This window comes from Cygnus atratus, chromosome 1 (genome assembly GCF_013377495.2).
Source record: "Cygnus atratus isolate AKBS03 ecotype Queensland, Australia chromosome 1, CAtr_DNAZoo_HiC_assembly, whole genome shotgun sequence".
NCBI lineage: Eukaryota > Metazoa > Chordata > Aves > Anseriformes > Anatidae > Cygnus > Cygnus atratus.
In genome coordinates this window covers 190,331,288-190,337,866 of record NC_066362.1, presented here as the reverse complement: position 1 = coordinate 190,337,866, position 6,579 = coordinate 190,331,288, and the positions used below count along the sequence as shown (strand labels likewise).

At 43.6% G+C, this 6,579-nt stretch overlaps 1 protein-coding gene across 1 annotated transcript in view; it reads left to right on the top strand.

Moving 5' to 3' along the window:
- Positions 1–1,244: 1,244 nt before the first annotated feature.
- IFT88 (intraflagellar transport 88) overlaps positions 1,245–6,579 on the top strand; it is a 213,515-nt gene continuing 208,180 nt past the window's right edge. The window contains exon 1 of the mRNA XM_050710949.1: positions 1,245–1,292. The gene's annotated coding sequence lies outside the window, so the exon portion shown is untranslated. The remainder of the gene's footprint in view (positions 1,293–6,579) is intronic.

Sequence of the window (6,579 nt, the reverse complement as noted above, 5' to 3'; positions counted from 1 at the left end):
AAGGGACCTCCAGAGATCATCTAGTCAAACCCCCCTGCTCAAGCATGGTCAACTAGAGCATGTTAAACAGGATGGCATCCAGGCGGGTTTTGAATATCCGCAAAGAAGGAGACTCCACAACCTCTCTGGGCAGCCTGTTCCAGTACTCCATCATCTGAATTGTCACATCTGTCACTGTGATTTCAAGTCAGGTAGAAAGAAATCCATTAAGGAATCCAGCCAGGAGATCTCTTGCTGTCCAGAGATCCTGAGGAGCTCTGATACTGGCAGTGAGGCCTTTGTGCTTTCCCAATGGCCTCACTGCCTAGACTGCTAATGCCAGCACCCAGAGCCAGGACTAAAACAAAAATGTCCATACACTCAGTCTCCAGAAGGCTCTGCCACTTCCATAGGTGAAAGACCAACTAAACCTGGCTCCCATGGCTGCCAGTATCACAGTCGCTAAGAGCAGTGCCCCAAGCTCTAATGGCATGTTGCCTCAGTCCCTGCCAGCAGTGTCCTTTCCATTGAAGAGAGCATTCCCAAAGTACCAGTGCTCTTTAGCAAACCCCATCACCCAGCCAAGCTCCAGCTTGTGGGAGAAAAATGTTGAGAGCTCCCAAGAATCATCAGCACTTTAATTCCTGCCTGAACTCCAGGCTGTCACAGCAGCCATATGGGAGAAAGTCTGCCAAGCCGCAGATGTGCCACAGGCTGGATGCAGTTCAGATGAAACAGGTCAGGTCAGTGGGGTCATGAACCTCGCTGTAAGCCGGGACTGAAAATTGCAAGGCAATACTGCCTGATGTTACAAAGATGATCAAGATTGTCACAGACAACAGCGGGTAAGGCAGGAATGTTGATCTGCCTGAGCATAGGAAGGCTTTACAGAGGGATCTGGATAGGCTGGACTGATGGGCCAAGGCCAACTGTATAAGGCTGAACATGTCTAAGTGCTGGGTCCTGCACTTGGGGCACAGCAACCCCAAGCAGTGCTACAGGCTGGGGGAAGAGTGGCTGGAAAGCTGCCCATTGGAAAGGGATCTTGGGATACTGGTTGATAGCCAGCTGAATGTGTGCCAGCTGTGTGCTCAGGTGGCCAAGAAGGCCAACGGCATCCTGGCTGGCATCAGAAATGGTGGGGCCAGCAGGAGCAGAGAGGTGATTGTCCCCCTGTACTCTGCTCTGGTGAGGCCTCAACCTCGAGTAGTGTGTTCAGCTTTGGGCCCCTCACTACAAGAAGGACATCGAGGCCCTGGAGCATGTCCAGAGAAGGGCTACGAAGCTGGTGAAGGGCCTGGAACACAAGTCCTGTGAGGAGCGGCTGAGGGAACTGGGGTTGTTTGTTCTGGAGAAGAGGAGGCTCAGGGGAGACCTCATTGCTCTCTACAACTACCTGAAAGGAGTTTGTAGCGGGGTCGGGGTCAGTCTCTTCTCTCAAGCAACAAATGATAGGACTAGAGGGAATGGCCTCAAGTTGTGCCAGGGGAGGTTCAGGTTGGATATTAGGAGACATTTCTTCTCAGAAAGGATTGTGAAGCATTGGAACAGGCTGCCTGGGGAAGTGGTTGAGTCACCCTCCCTGGAGGGATTCAAAAGATGTGTAGATGTGGTGCTTAGGGACATGGTTTAGTGGTAGACTTGGTAGTGCTAGGTTAACAGTTGGACTTGATGATCTTAGAAGTCTATTCCAACCTAAGCGATACTGTGATTCTGTGATTCTATAAGATTGCTTTAGGATTCTGGAATGGACCCAAAAGTTAATAATAACAACAACAACAACAAATGCAGGCGGGAGAGCGTAAGCAAGTTGCCTGAACAGCTCTTCTGAACCACAGACACTGTCTTGAGCTCTAATCATAAGAAAAGCATCACAAGCAGTAGCTTTTTAAACTCTGAGAATAGCTAAACTTCCCTACTCTCTGCTAAGGCCTATATTCCATAAAGAAATTGAAAGTCGCGCTGAGATCTGTAGTTATTTATAAACCATCTTCTTGTAGGAAACTCTATAAATATCCTGAGTGATAAGCATGTTCTTATTCCTCCGACAGTGGCCAACTAAGAAAAAAGGGAAATCACTTTTGTCCTGCTGAAACTTCCTCATCCACCTCCTCTGTCCCCACCCCACCCCACCAATACAACAGCAAAATTGTCAGGGCTGGACCTGACCTCACATCACCAGCCAGACCCAGATCTCTGTGTCTGATGAGGTAACAGCTGGGCATTTGACCACCCCACACAGCTAATAAACCCAACAGGAGACACAGGACATTTGGTAGACAAAGCAAAAAATAGACATTACACAATGTAGAAGATATTGTTCTAACTGCAAAGATTCTTGCTAGGAGCAGGTCAAATAACTTCAAATCTGGTCCTAGCCATCATACCAAAGATTAAACAAACAAACAAACAAAAAACACAACAAAATCCTAACGTCACCTCACACAGGAGAATTTCTTGCCTAGTTCTTCCAAAATATATTTCACAATGCTTTCAGTTTACTCCCTTCTTTGTTCAATTCTGTTTGATCCCTTCTTGCTTCTGGAGGTTTTGAAAGGGCTATTGCAAACTTACCTGCAAATCAGAAACCTCACTCCTGCCCAGCTAGCTGTGTACATCTCTGATTGCTCACTGTCACACCGTGGCAGTCCTGGGAGTCATCCTCTCAAGGAGGAAAATGAGGGCAACTTGCTTGATTTTACTCAGCGCCTGTGAGGCCTCACCTGGAATAGTGTGTCCAGTTTCAGTTCAAGAGGGATGTGGAGAACCTGGAGAGGATCCAGCAAGGGTCAGTCAAGATGGCCAGGGGCCTGGAGCCCCAGGGGGATGCTGTGGGAGATGGGCTTATTTAGTTTGGCAAATAGAAAGCTAAGGGAAGATGTAACAGGAGCCTAACACACTTGGAAGGAGGTTACAAACACAGTAGAGCCTAATGCTTCTTGCACGTGGCAGATGGTGTAAAAAAGTGGCAACGGCCAGAGGCTGCAGCTTGGGATGTTCACAGTGGACATTTAGAAAAACAGAGGATATAGCTTGTGAGATCACCATCCTTGGAGGTTTCTGACACTGATACTGATGGCCTAAAATGCACAGCCCATGTGTTCCTCTGATGCAGTCTGAACAACCAGTGATCTCTAAAAGAACCACATTGCTGAAGGCTGAGGAACTTGGTGGGAATAGCAGTGGCTGTATCACTTATAACACAGCATTTGGAACTGAAAACTACACAGAAATCAAGCCTGAAACCAGAGAAAAATTGTTACATTATCTTCTCTAAAGATGAATTAATATTAAATTAATTCTGGATCTAATTTGTTTCAGTCTTCACTCTCTTCAATTCCTTTTATCACTCTTGAGGACTATTCTGTAAGAGCATTTCAACCCCTTTTGAATTAAGCATGTAACACAAAGAGTCACACATTTTAGAACTGGTGAAACAAACACACTTTCTCTATATCAAAAGTGTACAAATGAGTTACAGCATACATGTCCTAGAAAAAAAAAAGTCCTGTCCGGCAGCTATAATGTCACTCTGTAGTTAGGGTGAACATTTCTGCTGTCACTAAAATACCACAGACGTAGCCAATTGAACAAAAATGGTACTGTCTAAACAAACTCAACACATAATGGCCAGTTCCTAGCCTCAGAGGTTCAGCAGACCAACTATGCTCCAGACAATGCTGAGTTTGTTCAAAGTGATTACACTTTTAGTTGTGCATGCTTATATATGAGTTACTGTAAAGTTGCTTCGGGCTTAATTCATTCCTGCTGCAACACCAATGAGTGTACTTACAGCGGAGATTAATTTGGCCCATTATGTACTAAACTTGCCGATCTTTCTTTAAAAAAGAACTATTCTTTCTGCAATTGATCTTGTCCACGGCAGTCATTTAAACACAAAGGAAGTCTTATCTGTGTTTCACCAGTGTGATGGAGTTATACTGGATTTACGTTGTTGCAACTGAGAGAATTCTTTCAGCTGAAAATAAAGACAGCTACCCACATTACATGCAGATCACTGCACTTCTCCTATACACCAAAAAACTTGTAATGCACATTTCAGTGTCATGCATGACTTGCTATAGCAGCCGTAGGGAAAAGGAATTCAGAGTGGTACACAAAACTGTGTTAGAAAGTTAGGTCATGGCTTTATTTGTAACAGATTTTCACACCTAAACAAATACATTTTGGCTTTCCCATTACACATGGATGATGAGCAGTCCATCCTCTCTCCATTTTATTCGACAGCAATGGGATTATTATCCCATCTGTATCCTCTATGGAGATGGCGCTTCAGCACTCTGAATATGAAAGCTTTGAACTCAAGGATGAAGGAATAAGATTCAAAACAACAACTAGGTGTCTAAAACAACTATAGATGGAATTTAGGTGCCTTCAGGGAAGAGCTCAGAAATCACCCCATCATCACCACCTCTGCTTTGTTTGGCTTGACACTACATGAGGTGCAGCTACACTTCACATGTTGCAAAATAACCTTAAAATAATACAAAACAGAAAAAAAAAAAAGAAAAAAAAGAAAAAAAAAGAAGAAAAAAAGAGCTGAATTCCAGAATGATACTTTGCTTCCAAAACGATCATCTGTTTTTTTCCCAATACAAAATGCTTTAGAGAGAATTTCTCAGAGTTTAATTCACGAAAGATATATGAAAACATATTGCTTCTTGATTTGAAATCTCAGGCTTTCTTATGAAATAGAAATTCTGAATGTTAACTGGCTGTAGCTACAACTTACATCTTGCAATGATGAGCTCCTGTTTCACAGACTAAGCCAACAGAAGTATGCACAGTCCTCTCCTGAAAGCATTTTTTTCTGGTGATTATAAACTTTCTGTAAGAGAAAGAAGCTTTTAAAAAGCAATGGGTGTCAGGACAAAGCCAGGCAGGGAACAGTGGTCTGTGCTGGAAGATGAAAAAATCCCAAATGGCCATTGAGTGGTTTCAACACTAGATCTTTAGCATTAAAATATGCCTGGAGCTTGCCTCTACTGCCTTCTCACAACTGGTTTTGTCTCCAGCTTGCCTCCTTTCACATCATCCTCACATTTATACTTCAAATGAAAGAAAACTCATCTAGTGAGCTGAGTGCACTGTGCAGAGGTTTTTCTGGGTTCAAAATGAATTTGTTCAAGCATACTATAGGAATAGCCGTAGCGGTACATGAAGTTTTACAGGCTTGGAAAGATTTGTTTGTTATTTTAGTTGTCCTATAAACATATAAATGACAAACAGGGAATGTTTTTGATCCTACTTGATAAAAGCAGTGTGATCGGTGGGCAGCAATCTTGTTTGTAACTCTTTAGCCCCAGAAGACCAAAACTCTAGGAAATTGCTGTCATTCTGAGGACTGCTCAGGTGTTTTTCCTTTGAAGAAATGTTGGTTATGCTGTGGCCAGAAGCTGTGGTTGCAGCACACTGCAGAGGACCCTGTGCTAACTGGGACCTCTGGGCATTTGGGTTTCCACAGCAGGGAAGTGACAGACATCCCATGGCCCTTGGGCAGATCCCTGACTTGCCTGGCACTGATAGCAGGGCTGGCCTGCATGAGCAGGCAAAGGTAATGTGGGGATCATTTGGTAGACTCTTGGCCAAGAATTTCTCCCTCAAAGCATTGGGCTTTACTACATGGAGCAGAGAGTTAGTAAAACTCCAGGATGCTGCAAAGCAGGACAGTTAGTGGTGCATGTTTCTGGTATCCCAGCCAGGTTGGATTTGCTGCAGGGTTTTCTCAGTCCTGTCCAGGTCATGCCAGTGTTGCCTGTCTTGTCAAGAAAATAGATGGTTTGGTTTACAAAAACTCACTGTTCTATTTGAACAAACCACACATGAGCACTTCTGCTAAATGTGACAGTGCTGAGTATAGCTTCACAGTCATCTGTACGTTAGGACAAATCACGCTCAGCATTGTGATAGCTATTTGAGACAAAACTTCAGCCACACTAAACTGTGGTTAATTTAAATAACTTTAACTGACGCTGTCAGTCCTTACTGCTCATTCTGTTGTCTGATTTCGTTGTTTTTACTGAATTCCAATCTCAGTCACGGGACTGTTTAAAGATACATACCAGGCCCTACAGGGGGTACAGGCAGTCTGAAAGACAGATGCAAATTTATGACTGAAGAAAAAAAAAGAAAAAATTAAATCCCTCCTAGAGAGCAGAGAGACAGAAAGGAGGGATGTTGAATGGGGGTATGAAAACTACCTCTGTTTTAGAGACCTGGTACAACGTATTTATATTCAGCATGAAACACCCCTTAACAAAGAACTAGTAAGAAATGCAACTACTCTGTGATTCTGCCTTTCCTCATCTTCCACTCCTCATAATGAAGAAGCTACTTAGATTATCTGTGACTAATTCAAACAAGAACAAGTTTGCTTAGGCAAACCATTCTCAGCTGCTTACTTCTGCATTTTGTGCTGAATTTTCATAACAGACCACACTAGATAAGCCATGCAAAGCAAACAGTAGGTTCCCCTGTGGGGCTGGATAACCCAACCATAATTATCCCTTAATATCTGCTCAGAAGACCACAACATTCCTTACAGCCAAAGTCTTTAGAAAGTTTCATCTTGCCAAATTG